The sequence below is a fragment of the Caretta caretta genome, chromosome 18, assembly GCF_965140235.1.
Source record: "Caretta caretta isolate rCarCar2 chromosome 18, rCarCar1.hap1, whole genome shotgun sequence".
In the NCBI taxonomy this organism is placed as follows: Eukaryota; Metazoa; Chordata; order Testudines; family Cheloniidae; genus Caretta; species Caretta caretta.
This window is the reverse complement of record NC_134223.1, coordinates 18,223,251-18,241,940: the sequence shown is the minus strand read 5'-3', so window position 1 is coordinate 18,241,940 and position 18,690 is coordinate 18,223,251. Positions and strand designations below refer to the sequence as shown.

The 18,690-nt window shown below is 43.3% G+C and overlaps 1 protein-coding gene across 3 annotated transcripts in view; it reads right to left on the bottom strand.

Moving 5' to 3' along the window:
* Positions 1–18,690, bottom strand: part of SKI (SKI proto-oncogene) — a 144,889-nt gene that overhangs the window by 52,612 nt on the left and 73,587 nt on the right. The gene's annotated exons all lie outside the window — the stretch shown is intronic.

Here is an 18,690-nt window from a genome sequence, read left to right as displayed (position 1 = left end):
TTGAAAGGAAAAAAAAATCAGTGGAGTTTAAAATGCAGTGCAGCTAGTTTTATAAAGTGCTCAGCATCTAAAACCTGTGAGCAATTGACTACAAATATGCTTCAGGAATGTCTATCTGCGAAAGAACAAAGAATAAACTATTCCTATCCCACCAAGATGGCTTTCTTCTTCTTTAAAACAAGAATGAAAATAAGCAATTGTAACTGCTACTTAATGGGAGCTACGGGCCAAATTCAAACCAGGCATAAAAGATGACTGCTTACAACCAACCAAGTGGAGTTTGACCTTGGGCCAATTTAAGTCAATGGCAAAAGTTTCATTGACTTCAGTAGGGCTAGCATTTCACCCCAACATAACAAAAGGAACAATATAAATACATACACACACTCCTAAAACTTGTTCTTACACCTTTAAGCATGGGACTAATTCAGACAAGTGACAAAACCCTTGCTGCCCTCCATATGGATGTGGCAGGAAACTCCTGCATGGGACTTTCTTCTTTTATAACAATATTTTGCCACTCTCTATGCAAGATCACCAAGTGTTTTAAGGCACGAATCCTCACTCCTCTCTGCGGGGGTGGCACATTTGAAAGGACGTTATGAAGCGGCTTGGAAGGATTAGATTTTTATCGGTAAATGTCAATTTCACCGCGCGCGCACACACACAAAGGGACAAAAAATATTTCCATCCATCCAACTGAAATTTACAAATAGGCAAAGTAAGAAAAATGCTGGTAGCGAATTGAAGAGTCTGAGTTAGGGACACCAACCCAGCATATTTTGACACGTGATTTGGATCATTTGTGTTCGAACGGTTATCAGGTTCTACCTTTTTGAATCTCAACATCTACGGTTATTAAATAATTACTGTCTGACCTCCCCGTGTTTCCCCACAACTGTGAAAACTAAACAGATTAAAAACTGAAAAAAAGTAAACACCGATATTATCCATCAAAATAAAAAAATACATAAATAAAGTTCTGCCAAGCCTAGCTGTGAACTGCAACACTGGATCAGACCAGTGGCGACTCTAGGTCAGTATATCCGGTCCCTGCCAGTGCTGGAGCACCACAGCTGCGTCAGAGGAAGCAGTAAGTCTCCTGGAGTGTAGATCTACACTGCAATTAAAAACCTATGGCTGGCCGGCGCTGAGGGGCTGCTTAATTGCAGCGTAGACATTCAGGCTTGGGCTAGAACCCAGGCTCTAGGACCCTGTGAGGCGGGAGGGTGCCAGAGCTTGGACTGCAACCAGAGCCCGACATCGCAGCCCCTTAGTCCAAGCCCCATGAGCCGGAGCCAGCTGGCACGGGCCAGCTACGGGTGTCTAATCGCAATGTGGACATACCCATAATGGACAATCATGCAATAACCTACTGATAAGGAAAGTTTCTTCCTATCCCTTGACAGTTAATGGCTGGTACATACCTTCATCATGGAGAAAAGGGTTATAGAAGGTTTAGTCCTAGGCGTCATGGGAATGTTCTTATTACTGATATAAACACTCAATCCATTTCTTATCATTATTTTACAGATAGGGAAACTGAGGCACGCAGAGTTTAAAAGACTTATCCAAAGTCACACACAATGTCACTGTTAGAGCCAGGAATGGAATCCAGATCCTCTGACTCTCCAATACCCTCTTCTCTCTCCCTAATGTGACTTTATGTCTTCATAAAAACAATGGCCTCGGACGTGCCACCCTCACTCACACGAGCAGTGCCATACTCTGCAAGTCGTTCCCCTGAAATCAGTGGCACTTGTAGTAAAACGCCCCACAGAGCAGAATCAGGCCTAATCTGTACAATCATTTTCCTGTGGGCAAGTGGTCTTTCAACTCCCATGTACAATTACAGCACCACATATTAAATATTAATAATACAGGTCAGAGCAGAAGGCAAGCAGTTCCGTTCCTGTATTTGCCACTGATGCTGAACGCAACCTTGAGCTAGTCAATACAAACCCCTTTAAGTCTCAGTTTCTCCATCTGTAAAATGGGAGCGATAATACTTACCTTCTTCATGAAGGAGGAAGGTGGTGAGGCTCCATTAATTTAGTATTAGTAAGGTGCTTTGAGATCCTCTAATGGAAGGGGCTGTAGAAATGAAAGGCATTGTCTTCACCATCATTATTAGTGCACAAGGTATTAGCTAATGGGAAGAGCTATATATTTATTAAACCTCGTGAGGGATACGAGTAAAAGCAATCTTCCTGACTGCTGCAAAATACAGCATCGGGAGGATAGTGCCGGGGTGGGGGGAGGGGGGGGAAGAGAAACAAAGTAGATGCAAAGAAATAGCTGCAGTGGCCTTTCTAGTGAGAGGTATATTTCTTTAAATCATCCTCTGCACAGAGAAGAAACCAGTATTAGTTGTGTCTGGGAAGCTGGCACTCCAAAGCCTGCCAAGTTTCCATGCAAAATAAAACCTTTTATTTGTTCAACTTTCTCCATCTCTCTCTCTCTCTCCGTACAAAAGCTTCATGGTTCAGCGCAGCATGATGAATTATACATTACAGCTCAATTATGATGAAATATGCTGAGGGAAAACCAAAATCTAAAGAGGGGGAGGGAGAAGAGAAAGGAGGAGGGAAGAGAATGCTAGGTAGGAAGAAGAGGAAAGGGGGAAAAAAAAAAACCACACTCCGGGAGCTTTTGGAAAGTTGAAAAAAGAAGGGAAGGACGTGCATCTGATCACAGTTTTAGAAAGAACAGCCAAATTAAACAGAATGAGGAATGAAAGAGTTCAAAGATGTACCGTACTAGCCCTAAGTTATACATCAAAACATATTCAGGACAAGAAATCTCCTGCTTATCCTGGAAGTCATCTAAGCATTCTAGAAAAAAATCTATCAAATTCAGCTTATCTAGGAGTGGTGTAACCGGCACTGGACTCCAGAAGCCTGCTTTACCTGAGCAAAGATGCACTGTAATGGCTTCAGGACCACATGAAGCTTTGCATGGATAAGTTACTTGCAAGGGGGAAAATATCATCCCAGACGCTTTAATCTTATTACACGACTTCTCCTTTCCATAACAACTCTTTGTTCTGAAAGGCCATAGCAAAGACACATGCGTGAACTGTAAATGCTCTCATGTAAGTTCTGATCTGCAGAGCTATGTGAATAACTGCTTTTTTGGTTCACTGACAATTCTGAAAAATTGGGGGAAAAAATCATTTCTGGTCAAACTGAAAAACAAATTTTGAAACTTTTAACGAATTAAAAAGATGGGGGGAAGTTTCAGCTGGAACGAAACATTTCATTTGAAACCAAATGTTTTGCTTGAGCTTTGTACCCCCCTTTTTAAACTGTTTTACAAATAAAATTATAGGGGATTTCAAAACTAAAAGTAATTTCATATCAAATTAGATTTAATATGAAATTAATATGACAATGCTTTGTACCCCCCTTTTTAAACTGTTTTACAAATAAAATTATAGGGGATTTCAAAACTAAAAGTAATTTCATATCAAATCAGATTTGATATGAAATTAATATGAAATGTTTCGACTTTTTGGGGATTTTTAATGGCTTTTTCCCAACAAAAACAATTAGCCAAAATTGACACTAGGTCATGAAACATTTCAGTCAACCCAAATCTACATTTCTTCTCTTCCCCTCCCCCGCAAAAACAGTTGCGCTTGAAAAATTTTTCCCAGTTGTTCTGATACATTTATAGGTGAACAGGCTGTAAAGCACTTAAAAACATTTACACCACTGAAGTCAATGGGACCACTTGTGGAGTAAGGTGCTACTCAGTATGAATAAGGGTCTCACAATATGCCCTGCTGTAGTCACAACTACTAACACTAAGATGCATTAAGGCAGTCGTTCTCCAACTTTTTCATCCCCCCCGATGCTGTGTGAAAGAGATCCCCTCAGACACCTATCTTACGTCCTAGCAACCAAACCCCAAATTCCTTGGTTCTGAAAATATTCCATGCTGCGTAGCTCCACAGATCGTGAGAGAGCAGTTTGAGAATTTCTGCATGAGAGTAACATGACTCACTCCAGCATGTGTGAGTAAAGCTGTGTTCTGTCAGCCACATTTAACATGAAAAGTCCAAAGACACAGCACCACAGTGGAAGTATCGTATTTTACAGGATTTCTTCAAACTGGCCCCTTGTTTTTGTTCAAATCAAACTTCAACTAAAAAAGAAACGTGGTTATGCAAATAATTAGAATAGCTAATAGCAGCTGTCATCTCACAAGATTATTGCTGACAATATTGTGTGTGTGTGTGTGTGTGTGTGTGTGTGTGTAGGGGGTGATTTTAAATAATAAAAAGGGTTTGTCAATCACTCTAACATTACGGGTTTCTTTCTCTCTCCCTCTCTCTCTCTCTCTCCCCCCCCACACCCCTTCATCCTTCTTTCAGATTCCTATGCTGTACAACATGGAATACCACACTGTAATGCTCCTCCATGACTGCCTTGTTCTAGAAATGGGCAGGCAAGAGTTATCACTGAGTCATCTTTGCCACCATGGCCTACACCGCTCAGAGAAAACCGAATCCCTAGCATCACTGCAGAACTAAGGATTCCCTGCCAAACAGGCTTTAGACCTGAGACCTAGCTGCAATCTGCACAACAACATGAAAATTATCAGCAGAGAAACCCTGAGTTAATTTTTCTATTGGAAAATAAATCACCAATCAACTGAAAGCACTTCTTACACTGAAAATAAGCACAAGAATGTGCAAGCCACAAAATGGGTGGGTCTCAGCTGAGAAGCAGGGGACAGACAGACAGACATGGGTTTGTCCATCTTCCTAGGAGAACCCCAAGTCCCTTAGTTTATTGGGAAAGAGTGAACCGAGTGGAAAAACAGCCCTCTAACCTTACAGGTTTCAAACATTATTTGTCTGACAGCCTAAATTGTGAGATTTATAAAAAGTAAAGGAGTACTTGTGGCACCTTAGAGACTAACAAATTTATATGAGCATAAGCTTTCGTGAGCTACAGCTCACTTAATTGGATGCTGTAGCTCACGAAAGCTTATGCTCAAATAAATTTGTTAGTCTCTAAGGTGCCACAAGTACTCCTTTTCTTTTTGCGAATACAGACTAACACGGCTGCTACTCTGAATCCTGTGAGATTTACGTTTCTCTCACGTTAGTATCTTTGCTAATAAATAAAACCTAACATTGTCACGCCAGAAGCTCCTACAGAAGAGCTTAAACGGCAGCCTTGGAAGAGAAAGCACATTTCCTTCCTGTCCAGTCTCCTTGAATCCAGCTTTACATCACACAATAGCAGCTAATGTTTCATGGGAAAAAAACAACCACCACAACCAAACCCTGCTCTTATTTATAAACACAAAATGCCACACAGCTCTCTCCCCAGGTTAGAAACTGTGCTAAAAAGCCAATCTTGACTCACTTCATATATTCAGAGAACGTACTTTTTTGTGGTGAAGTATATTTGAAATTACTTGCAAAATCCCAAGGTATTTTGGACTGAGGACCTGCTAGAAGCCCAAGGACTGCCATGGAATGTGTTGGGATAATAAAATCCTCTATTCACTTACAGGCACTCTACTTCACCATGCAGGGGGTTTCCCTGTCTTGACCAGTGTTTCATTACACATCACTTGTCTTATATAATTGATTATCATAATCAAGGGAGGGAAAGAAGGGTCCTTTTGACTAGAGCTATTAAAGATCCACAGGATTTGTTACAAAGTGAATAATCACCTCACTGCTTCTTTGGCATCCTATCTATGTCGCTTCCCTAACCATCAGAAAAATCCAAATTCACCAGGTACCATGTGTCTCCCACAATTTCCTTCGCTATGTAAAAATGCCACACTGAATTCTCCAGGAAAGATAAGGAGTCCACTTTCAGGACCATGGAATCACATGCATGTTATTTATAATAAATATGCTAATTTTACTATGGGACAAAAAGCCTGAAAATCGAAATGCAAGTAGCAGAAAATAAAATAAATAAATAAAAACAGCCCATTTGTTAGACAGTACAAAATCATCCTAAGGAGAAGTAGCTAATGCATTAAAAGTATCTCCTTGAAATGTTAGACACCCTAAGTCAAGGTTAATACAAGTACATGGGGTACATAGCTCTATACATTACTTTGGTGAGTGCTATTCCAGCAAATGTAGGAGATGCACCAGAAAGACCTCCAGACAGTGAAACAATTTAATACATACACTATGCAAAAAAGATACGGAGCAACACATACTCACACATTTAACTATGTGCTGCTAGACTATCAATTTCTCAGCATTTGTACACAGAAATCATCCTTTACAGCTCTACTACACTACCAAAAACCACCCCAAAAACAAATACCTAAAATAAATGCGTGAAGAATGTGAAAATGCTTCATTTTTAGGACTTCTGTTCACTTAGAGCTAAATCCATAATAAACGGCTTCATGCATTGGTAAGATTTTTATCTGACAAGCCACACCAAAAGGAGATTCTAGCTTATGGACAAGAGATCTGATACCATACAAATTTCAAACTTTGAACTCTGATTCTAGTGTTTGAGTGCCAGGCTGTCCAGCGAAAAGATTTAATCCCTTAAAAAAAACTGAGCTGTAGTCGTTTGTTCATAGACAAAGAGGATCATTGCTTGGCAAAGCATGTTCCCTTCATTACTTTGCAGATTTTGAGCTGTGCTTAGGAAAATGTAACAAGGAGATTCAGCTGTACACCAAGAAGCAGCTAGAACCATTTCAGCATCCAAGATGAAAGAGAGATACTTCATGGGGAGAATACCTCTTATACAGAACTTTTCATCTACAGATTCCAAGCCACTTTACAAAGCAGGTGATTCTCTTTATCCCCATTTCACAGATGATGCCGAGAGAGAGGAAGCAACTCAGCGGCTGAATGCCAGATCCAGGAACAGAACCATGCTCCTAGGCAAACTTGGTAACAACATCTTCAACGTTACAACAAAACACAAAGACCCATTTCTGCTGCCTGAACTATGTGCGGTCTGTGGAGATGGGTCAAGTCCTTGAAAGAGTGAATATTTCAGACATACAGACAAAATAAACTGCGCCTTGCAACCCAAACATCCAGCACAATGAGACTAAATTGTTGATCATTCCAACAGTATGAAAAGAACGGCTGATGAAGAAACATCTGTGTAAATTAAAAGGATACTCAAGCCAGAGGAGACTTGTGCGAGGCCTCAGGGTGCACTGTAAACACCCAAAGGAGTAGTCTGTAGTCTGCGCTAGCCACGGGACAGCTGTTATGTATTTATATTTTGTCAGCATAGTGGCACCATTGGAACTGCTGCATAAACAAAGTAATGCAGCAAATATTTTCACTATAAACCATCTATTTCAGGAGTTAATATTTCTGCCCAAATAAAATGTGAACACCCTGAATCACAGTATCTCAAATTGTAGCTCAGGGGTTAGGGGGTGTAATGGAAGGTGGTGCAAATATTTATTCAAAAATATTTTTAATATAGCTGGATGCTGCTGAATTATTAATGTTTAAAAATATCTTCGGTTCACTGGACACTTTAAGGACACTTTTTGCGAATACAGACTAACACAGCTGCTACTCTGAAACCTGGACACTTTAAGGCTCCCCTAAATCATAGAATATCAGGGTTGGAAGGGACCTCAGGAGATCATCTAGTCCAACCCCCTGCTCAAAGCAGGACCGATCCCCAATTAAATCATCCCAGCCAGGGCTTTGTCAAGCCTACCTTCAAAACTTCTAAGGAAGGAGATTCCACCACCTCCCTAGGTAACACATTCCAGCATTTCACCACCCTCCTAGGGAAAAAGTTTTTCCTAATATCCAACCTAAATCTCCCCCACTGCAACTTGAGACCATTACTCCTCGTTCTGTCACCTGCTACCACTGAGAACAGTCTAGAGCCATCCTCTTTGGAACCCCCTTTCAGGTAGTTGAAAGCAGCTATCAAATCCCTCCTCATTCTTCTCTTCTGTAGACTAAACATCCCCAGTTCCCTCAACCTCTCCTCATAACTCCTGTTCAAGTCCCCTAATCATTTTTGTTGCCCTCCGCTGGACTCTTTCCAATTTTTCCACATCCTTCTTGTAGTGTGGGGCCCAAAACTGGACACAGTACTCCAGATGAGGCCTCACCAGTGTTGAATAGAGGGGAACGATCACGTCCCTCGATCTGCTGGCAATGCCCCTACTTATACATCCCAAAATGCCATTGGCCTTCTTGGCAACAAGGGCACACTGTTGACTCATATCCAGCTTCTCGTCCACTGTAACCCCTAGATCCTTTTCTGCAGAACTGCTGCCGAGCCATTCGGTCCCTAGTCTGTACCGGTGCATTGGATTCTTCCTTCCTAAGTGCAGGACTCTGCACTTGTCCTTGTTGAACTTCATCAGATTTCTTTTGGCCCAATCCTCCAATTTGTCTAGGTCCCTCTGTATCCTATCCCTATCCTCCAGCGTACTTACCTCTCCTCCCAGTTTAGTGTCATCTGCAAACTTGCTGAGGGTGCAATCCACACCATCCTCCAGATCATTTATGAAGATACTGAACAAAACCGGCCCCAGGACCGACCCTTGGGGCACTCCACTTGATACCGGCTGCCAACTAGACATAGACCCATTGATCACTACGCATTGAGCCCGACAATCTAGCCAGCTTTCTATCCACCTTATAGTCCATTCATCCAGCCCATACTTCTTTAACTTGCTGGCAAGAATACTGTGGAAGACAGTGTCAAAAGCTTTGCTAAAGTCAAGGAACAACACGTCCACTGCTTTCCCTTCATCCACAGAGCCAGTTATCTCGTCATAGAAGGCAATTAGATTAGTCAGGAATGACTTGCCCTTGGTGAATCCATGCTGACTGTTCCTGATCACTTTCCTCTCCCCTAAGTGCTTCAGAATTGATTCCTTGAGGACCTGCTCCATGATTTTTCCAGAGACTGAGGTGAGGCTGACTGGCCTGTAGTTCCCAGGATCCTCCTTCTTCCCTTTTTTAAAGATGGGCACTACATTAGCCTTTTTCCAGTCGTCCGGGACCTCCCCCGATCACCATGAGTTTTCAAAGATAATGGCCAATGGCTCTGCAATCACATCCGCCAACTCCTTTAGCACTTTCGGATGCAACGCATCCGGCGCCATGGACCTGTGCACATCAAAACTATCTTACAGAAAATGAAATTTTACATGCTGTTTTTCCATAATGTAACATTTGGGACACAACTTTCCAACAATGCTAGTGCGAAACTCTTACTGAAGAGCATGGGATTATTGCATGAGCATAGCCAACATGATATGGCCTTAATAAATACTGGTCCTGATCCTTGTGCACTCAGAAATCCCAATAAATGGAACGCTCTCCTTGAATTTGTCCATGAAACGGCCACTCTCACCTCCTTTAAATCCCACCTCTACTGGGTTGGGTGTCATTCAGAGCAAGCTAATTATATTTATTTTTAAACACATATTTAGTAACTTCAGGAGCCATCAGATTGTGCAATAGCTACCTTTAGAACTGCATCATCTGACTGCTGCTACCTTTGTCCTCCCTCAGTCTCTCTCTCCTTTTGTTTGTCTCACTAATTTGTTGGGTCTTGTCTCAAATTAGATTGTACCATAAGCTCTCCGGGGCAAGGGCCGTCTCTTCCTGTGCACTGGCACAGCACCTAGCATGACTGGCCCCAATCCTGACTGGGGGCTTCGGCCACCACTGCAGTACTAATAATATCAGTCTGGACTTGATAATGCTACAAAATTGGGATCTGAGATATATAAACACGTCACTGCAGACAACGTAACACCGGAAAGGGAGCTAATCATCCATTGCTCCACACTTTGCAGAGGTAATGATGAACTCTGAGGGGCGGATTCCAATCCATGTTACACTGGTATAAATCTGGACTGATTTCAGCAGAGTCATTCCAGATTTACACCATTATAATCAAGATCAGAATTGGACACTGAGGATAAAAATTTAAGCAGTTCACTTTTCTAGTTTATCCCCATTGCCTCCAAAATGCCCACGAACGGGACACAATGTCAGTTTGATTCTTTCTATTGACTCCAGTGAACTTCAGATCAAATCCTTACACAGGTGTCAATCCGGATTAACGCCAAACCAATGGCGGCAAAACTATATATATATATACACACACACACACACACACACACACACATATATATATAGAGAGAGAGAGAGAGAGCGAGAGCTAATTAAAAAACCCACTGGCTCTGAAAAGTTCCTGGAAATGTGCTAAATTCACTAAATCAATGGGTGGAATCACAGACCATGTTTCTTTCCACAAGTGTTTTCCATTACAGAATCACTGTGTGGATGAAAAACTGTCGAAACTAAACCCGTGCATTTTTCTCTTCCCTTGCCGAGGACAGCGCTGTCTGTTTAACCAGCTCTGCTGGTTCTTTTTTTTTTTTTTTTTTTTAATAGCTTACAAACTGAGTCAAGGGACCCATTTTTTTATGCTATTCTTGATAAGAGTTCAGCAAAGACTTTAAACACCTATTTAACACTCAAATCTATGAGTCAACGCTTTAACGCACTGACTCTCCGGGTTGCTATTTTCTCCCTATAGCAACAACTGTAGGCACTTAAAGTTCCGCGTGTGATGAATCTTTGCTGTCTGAACTTTTTTTTTCTGTCACCAAATGAAAAAAATAAAAATAAATCATCATTCACAATGGGTACCACCACATCAGCACAATTTTCCACTGCTCAGGGGACGTATATGACAGAGGATCCTCTTGGTTTAGAGAAGGCAAGGGAGGGGAGATTGGGAGGGGGAAAAAAAAAGTCTGAAAAAGGCAGATTCTGTCTGAAAATCCAACTCCATTTCTGTTCTCTCTTTCTCTCTCTTTTTTTTTTAATACCAACTGTGGCTCAGAATGCTGATGTGTGTGTCTTTTTGAAAGTTAACATTTAACAGAGATTTCAGGTCTACTGAATTCCAAGAAATAAAAATAAACTCTTGTCCTGCTTTAGTTGCCAGCTGAGGCCAATGTTTACTGCGGGGAATATTAGGAACCAAGGAGATTTTAGGGTGGAAAAGTTCCAAGCAGACTTGTTGGCCTGTGGCCCCCGACCACCACTCTCTCTCCCTCTCCCCTCTCCCAAGTGAGCAATTTGGAGCAAGCACTATTTCTCTCCCACAGAAACTTGTCTGATTTTTCTCAAATATTATGCAGAGTGCTTATTATGAATAATAATAATCATGTTTCTTAAGTGGTGGTACATAAGGACCAACCAAAAATTACTCCCATTCTGCTAGGCACTGTTGTATAATGGGATTCTGAGCCAGGACTGGGGCTCCCAAACTTGACAATAATACAAACAATAATTATTAATCATAATTAGATGTGAGTGGGGGTCCCCTGTCAAACAGACATTCCCCCCCACCCTCTGTCCCAAACACCATTCTGTAGCACTCCATGCATCACTGCAGCTCAGTGCTTGGTACTCAACATAACAACGAAACCACAATGTTTCTGTCGGCTAGTCTACATCCAGTTTGTTGAAACAAGAAGGATTACAACACAGATGACATCTCACTCTATAGACCATGTTGTAATTAACAGTTTCATAACTGCCTTTTCCTGCAGTTGTGTTTTAATTATCTAAAAGAAAAAAGTGTAGACGTGGTCAAGTTTGCAAGTTTACATTGTTTAGGGCCTGATCCAAAACCCAATGAAGTCAATGGAAAGATTCTTTTGTAGGTGTCTCCCAACGCTGAGATTTGGCATGTAGCTAAACTGTAGATAATTAATAGATGCTGCACTGTGTCAAGGGGCACTGTATACAACCTGCTAACTCCGGTCACAGCAGGAAGAGTTAGATTCTAAATAATATCTGTAGACACAACACATTAAAAAAAAATCCAGGATCTGTGCCATCTTTTGAAAGAAGGTAAAAAGTTTAGTTGCAAGGCAGAAGTTAAGTTGTTGCACTCCTTACCCCCAGGTAAAAATACCAGCACACCGACAAGAGATGCCACAGTCTTTCGAAAAGAAAATACCCCATAGCCTAAAAAAAGAGAGAAGAGACACTGGTGTGCCTGGAGCAAGTGAAGCATATTTGTATCATGAGTTTGTCTTTACCATGCAATATTCTGCAGTCTCTCTCTTTTATGTGTTCTAAGTAATCTTCTATCAGTAAAATATATGTAAGTGCCCTGTGTTGCAATCATTACTAAGGTTGACTATTACTTACTCACTGAGTCCCATGGGTCTACTCACATGAGTAAATACTACTCAGCATGAATAAGCGCTGCTGATTGTGCGTATGTGACCTTATATATGTAACTCAGATTTGTTTCTCTGGCCTATCAGATTTCTCTTGGTTTCTAAAGGAAGATGTTGACCCAGAGACCTATTGCTTTACCTTCTGAGCCCCAAATACAAGATGCAAAAGCAGCAGCTCAGGAAGTTGTATACAACATGGGATTTTTTTCTTTTTTTCGAGGCAACGACATGGTCTTTTGCCTAGAGAGAGTCATGATTCAGGATTTCAGAGAGTAAAATTTAGGTCTTAAAAGAAGGGAAATCCTCCGTAAAGAGGAACAGTTGAGTAGTTGTCACATGAAACTCAGCACTTTCCATTCATTGGGGTTTCTAGTTTTGCTTTACATGTCAACATGCCCTTTGAGTCTCCCCGGGAAAGAAACAAACTCGAAACTCATACGAAACCACAGAAATTCTGTCTGCTTTTAGTCCAATATAATAAATTGTTCCCAAGTTCCCCAGGCACATTCCAAAAGAAGCTTGTGAACCTCGGTGAACCTAGTCCAAGTTTGGGATTTATAATGAAACCCAAAACCTGGTGACTTGCATCTGGTTTGAGGTTTAGGTCCAGCTTTGTTAGAAAATATCGCACAGCTTAGAAAAGACCGGGAAACTTCAGAGAGTAAACTCTGGCCTTCCACTAGGAGCGGTTCAGTTTGAGTCATATGTGATGGGTGGGTGCGGATCTGAAGAGATAGCCCAAAGGTATAAGACTGAGAGCTCAATCTTGCAAGAGACGAGAACTCAGAATGAACTGAAGAGAGCTCCCAGAGTGCAGAGCTCGCAGGACTGTGCACTGTCTTTCAGCGTGTCTGGAAAGGGATGTTCTCGCCAAGCCAAGCCAAGTGATGGGAACTGGTTACTAAACAAAAACAAAACAAAAATCCCTCCTTTCTTTTCTCCAACAAGAAAAAAAAAAAAAAAGCAGCAACTCTGAACTAATACGCCTAAAAGGTGACGCCTTCCAAGGGAACAGGGGCCAAAGCACTAATCTGGGGATAGGACAGAGGAATTTGTTTTTGGTTACTCATCTCTCCCATCAGAAGGCACGTCGTTGGTTCTCCATGTTAGGGGGAGCAGCAGGAGCTCCCAGGTGCGAGGACCTAGGTCAAGTCCATCTGCCTGGTTTAAATGGAAAGGGGAATGATGGAAGAGACTCACTCATCCGGATTAACAAGAAGCCTATGGGGATTTGTATTGGAGACCATGTGGTGGTTGCTACTGGAACATATGAAACACAGTGAATTGAGAACGTAAGTTCTGAGCCCGACAGAAACAACTGTGGACAGGGTTAGCAGTTGGAACTATTCCCAGAAGGCTAGAGCTAAGTGCGCTCCCTTTGCCTAACTCTTCAAAATAGGAACAAAAACAAGAGCCAGCCTGGAACTGTGTGAACAAAACACGCTCTCTGTTAACGTTAAACCCTGAAGACCATCCCATATCTTTTGCTGTAACACCAAGCCACAAAGTGTTAGAGTGGGTGACCCACCCCACCTCTGCTCCCCACATCGCAAAACACACTGGGCTGGTTTCATACCGGGCAGCATAGCTCACACCAGAATCTCCCCCTTTTTCCTCCCAAAACCACCTTTTTTCAAGATGCACATATTTCCACCTGGCTTTGCGGGCATAGGGGGAGGCAAAAATGCTACATCCAATCCAGGGAAAGAATCCACATTTCACCTCCAGAGTGCACAAGGATCATATTCTTCTTCGTTTTTCTTCCCTTTTCTGCCCCCTCCCCCCCCGCTTTTTTTAAATACTCTTCCAGGTCTGGCAACCCTAATGTTTTTTTCTCCATAGAAACCGACATAACAGTGAGCTTGAGCCAGTCTCCAGCTCCACAAACACAGGCTGGCCCGAAGCAGATGCAAGAGAGAGACAGAGACAAGGAGAGAAGTGTCCAAGGTACCCACAGTCTGCCAAGCACATCTGATCTTTCAAGGTAGCGCTCTAAATTCTGGACAAAGGCGAAAGCCACATCTATTCAGCACTGCCCAGCCAATCCAGGAAAAAAATTTATTTCGCACCCTGCTTCCATCCCGCAAATTCAGCCAATTAAAAGAAAGAAATGCTTTGCTTTTATCTGCCTTCCATCTTTGCTCAAGCTGCTGGCATGAAGAGAAACTCTTATGTAAGGGGGGGTCGGGGGAGAGGTGGTGTCAAGTATCCACGTGCGAGTCATACCAGCTCAGCGGGTTTTCCAAGGCACTAGCCAAGCTACAAACATGCTGCAAGGTTTTTAATAATGTGACCCTCCTGCTTTAAATAAAAATCAGAAACACCCCTCTCACCTTTCTCTGTGAAAGAAACATACATCATTCCCATCACTGGTAAAATGATTTGTATATAAAATAAATAAAAAGTTTATTTAGATCCTTTATCTCCCCCCACCCCCCTCCCGGCACACTCCGAACACGATATAAGGTTTGCCAATATAACTACACTGGCTCCCTGGGCAAAATAAGCTATACCAGTGAAAACACTTTTTTGCTAATATAACTATGTCTACACTAGGCCTTTTGCCAGTATAGAAACGATGCCAACACATTATACCCCCTAACCAAAACTGCAAAAGTTTCTAGTGTAGACCTGGCCTAAGTCAGGCAAAACCCTTTAATTATGATAGCTCTGCTTTGAATAAACCCTAATTCACACCAGAAGAAGGGGCTGGTGTTCTATAAGCCAGTCTCAGGGTACGTCTACACTACCATAACAGACCCGCAGCACGACTGTGGCTGGCCAGTGTAGACTGATTCAGGCTCGAGGGCTAAAAATTGCTGAGTGGACATTGAGTCCAGGCTGGAGCCCAGGTTCTGAAACCTACTCAGGGGGATGGGTGTCAGAGCCCGGGCTCCAGATCAAGTTCAAACATCTAAACTGCAGTTATTAGCCACACAGCCTGAGCCCTAAAAGCCCAAGTCAATTGACAAAGGCTGAGAGACTTGGTGCGGCAGGTTTTTTATTCCACTGTAGGTGTACCCTTAGAGACCTGGGGAGGGGGGGGGGTCATCTTTCTTGGATGTAAACATATTCTGATTAACAGAGGAGCAGATAAAAGCAAAATCCCCAGTGCCCAAAAGGAATGTTTACAAAGAGTTTAATCTACAAGCCATGTCCCCAGCTCCCCTGGCTGCTGCGTTTGTCCCTCCACCACAAAGAGCCATCTTTTCTGGAGGTGCCTACCAACGCCAATGGGGAGAGGCCCCATCCGAAGTGTTCCTGAACATGCTCCATTGGGCAGAGCAGGACTGGTGTGCAGTACAGTATCTGCTCTCCCCATCTTTAGGACAGGGCAGCCCAAACATTGAGATGCTGAGGGAAACCTTGGAGACTTGCCCAGGACTTGATGGCTCCACTTAATATGCAAGAAAATTTCACACACACACACACACACACAATTTGTGCCTATACCTTTCAAACAGGCGACTGGAAATTCCTTGCTTTTTGCATTCACCAACCATGAATGGAACCACTGCCGATCGGCATTGCCCTGTGACCGTCACGCTGTGACCGTGTCTTTACGACTCTAGGGGATCTATTTGGCCCTCAGCAGACTGGGTTTGTTGAGGCATGCCATGCTACCAGCCCTCACTATAAACTACCACCCACTGGGGTAAGGCAGCAGGACTCCAACCCTCCTAACCCTCAGCAAAAATGATAAAGGGAGCTGTGTGATCTACCTTCTGTGCACTCCATTCATCACAGTTGCCAGAAGTAAGGAGGCCCAGGAAGAAATCACACCTCATACAATTTAGCTGGCTTTCTTCTCACTGCAGCAGTATATAGGGCCAAGGATCTGTGGCCAAAAACGGAACAGCTCACTTGGGAAAGGAAAGGGGGCTGGGAAGAGGTCCTTTTGGATACCCTGTGCTCAGTTCTGGATCTTCAACTTGCTGTAGTCTGGATGGTCATTAAATGACATAACCCCACCCATTGACTGGGTTTCTCACAAGTGTTTCATTGCTCTCTAAGTGCACCTGCACCAGCCCTGTCAAAGCAGGGACCAGGGAGACCCAGCCTTTCACAGCTGTATAAATCTCTTTATGCTAAGCATCTGAAAGGATGTATTTTCCACTGAATGCATCCGATGAAGCGAGCTGTAGCTCATGAAAGCTCATGCTCAAATAAATGTGTTAGTCTCTAAGGTGCCACAAGCACTCCTTTTCTTTTTGACCCTACAATGTGGTTTTATCTGGGCCTCATCCGTCTAACCCAGCTTAGGGAAAGCTTAGTGGTTGCAGCGAACACTTGAAAGAAATTTTTAGGTTTTTTTCCTTCAAACACAGAAGTACCCATGCTGGAAGCAAAGATAGTTGGAGGGTGGGGCATGTGGCCCAGAGGTTACAGCACATAGATCTCAAAGCTCCTTATAAAGGATGTAAGATTCATTATCCTCAATTCACAGATGGGGAAACTGAGGCACAGAGACACAAACAGACTTTCCCATCATCACACAGCAGGTCAGAGGTAGTGCTGGGAATGGTACCCAGCTCTCCTGACTCCCAGTTCAGTGCCCTCTCCACTGCACCACACTAAACAGCATAGGAATGATTCAGCTGTGTGTCAGAGACACTATATATGTAATAGAGAAGGTCCTTTAGCAAGGGTTTATGCTTTTGGAGCAGGAGAATCTGGGTTCTGTTCCCAGAGCTGCCATGAAGTTCCAAGTGGGCATGCTGCATTCTGTGAACGCATCCAGGTGAGCATGGATTTGTTACACTATTACACAGCATATCACCCAAAAGGCTTCAAGGGACCAATCGAGGAAAGAGGGTAACATTCAAGGAGAAGCAACTGGGAGAATTTCTTACCACGGCTTGGGTTTGTCTTTTATATGTCTGGCTTATCTCCCAGCCCCAAAGGAGCACTGTCAAACCTCCCAAGCAAAAACTTTCAAAATTTCAGGCTGAAAACCCCACAACCCTGCAATATTATAATTACTGCTCTACCATGCTGGGAGAGAAAAACAAACTCACTCCAGAGCACAGTAAAAACGCCAAGTGGAAAACAATTCCGGCAACCAAAGAGGCAGGCTTAAAGCTCCCTTGCTATAGCCTGCCTCTGAGCCAGCAGGAAAGGCTGGCCTCCCCCGCGTGCATGGAAGACAGTAAAGAACAAGAGCACATTGTGAGGGGAAAGCCAAGGGAGAACATCTCGTTGGAGAGGAGAAGGGGCTGGGGCTGATGGGCGTTACCCTGCAGGCTCTGGAAAGCACGCATTCTGGACAAGTTCGATGACTCCCGGCTTTGTGGGCGACTTCGGGGTAAACTGTTTAACGGTGATTCAGACCTCAGGAAGGAAGAAATTGCAATGCGCCCATCCCACGCTGGCTGTGGATCACCACCAGTGAGGCGGAGTGTACCAGCCTCCCGTTTGCCCTTCCACCCAGGTGGAGGGAGAAGAGCTATAGCTCTCAGCCAGGCAGGTGCTGGAGGAAAAGGCTATGGGACAAACGGCTGGATTCTGCACAGTGCTGAGCACTGTAGTCATCGCCATGCCAAGCATGTAAGCATCTTTAAGCATTGGGGATGACGTTTTACACTTGCTCTTCACAGGAGTGCTCCTGATGACACAAGGCAGGGAAGAATCAGGACCACAGCTGTTTGCAAAATGGTAGGCAATGTGCAGACCTTGGTCCTGCCTCCCAGCTGCCCTGAGTCACCATTTACACATGCAGGTGCTGATCAAGGTGTGTTTTGCACCTGCTCTGCACTCTCTGACTGCACAAGGAATAAGGCAGGAGATTAGCCCCGTCGCTTGGGTCCACCTTAACTCCCTTTGACTTCAGGGGGAACTATGCACCATTTAAAGCATTGTGAGTGAGATTGGAATTGGCCCAGCTGAGCTGAGCACCCAGTGCAACTGGCTCCCATTCTGCAACTTCTCCCAGGCAACAGCCCAGCACCACATCAGGAAGAATCTGCTTTTGCACCAGCCCCACCACGTCCCCTCTTGCCCCCTATTTCTCCTTCTAAGAAAGAATGCAGAGTCAAATAAAGTAAAAATCTTTAATGATTTAAATTGTACCACAGAGTCTCTATGGTCAGAAATTTCATGCTTGAACAATAAGAGTTTAGCCATAAGAGCTTACTACTGACCCCCAACCAGGAGGGTGAATGTGACTGTGAAATGATTAGAGAGGCTACAAAAGCAGAAATCGCAATAAGAATGGGGGATTTCAACTATCCTCGTATCAACACGGTCCATGTCACCTCAGGAAGGGATGCACAGATGAAATTTCTAGATATTCACCCTATCTATTAAAATTCTTTGAGGGAGTCAAAAAGTATGTGGACAATGGTGATGCAGTGGAGTATAGTGTTCTTGGACTTTCAGAAAGCTTTTGACAAGATCCCTCACCAAAGGCTCTTACGCAAACTAAGTAGTCAGGGAAAAGAAAATAAGATCCTCTCATGGATCAGTAACTGGTTA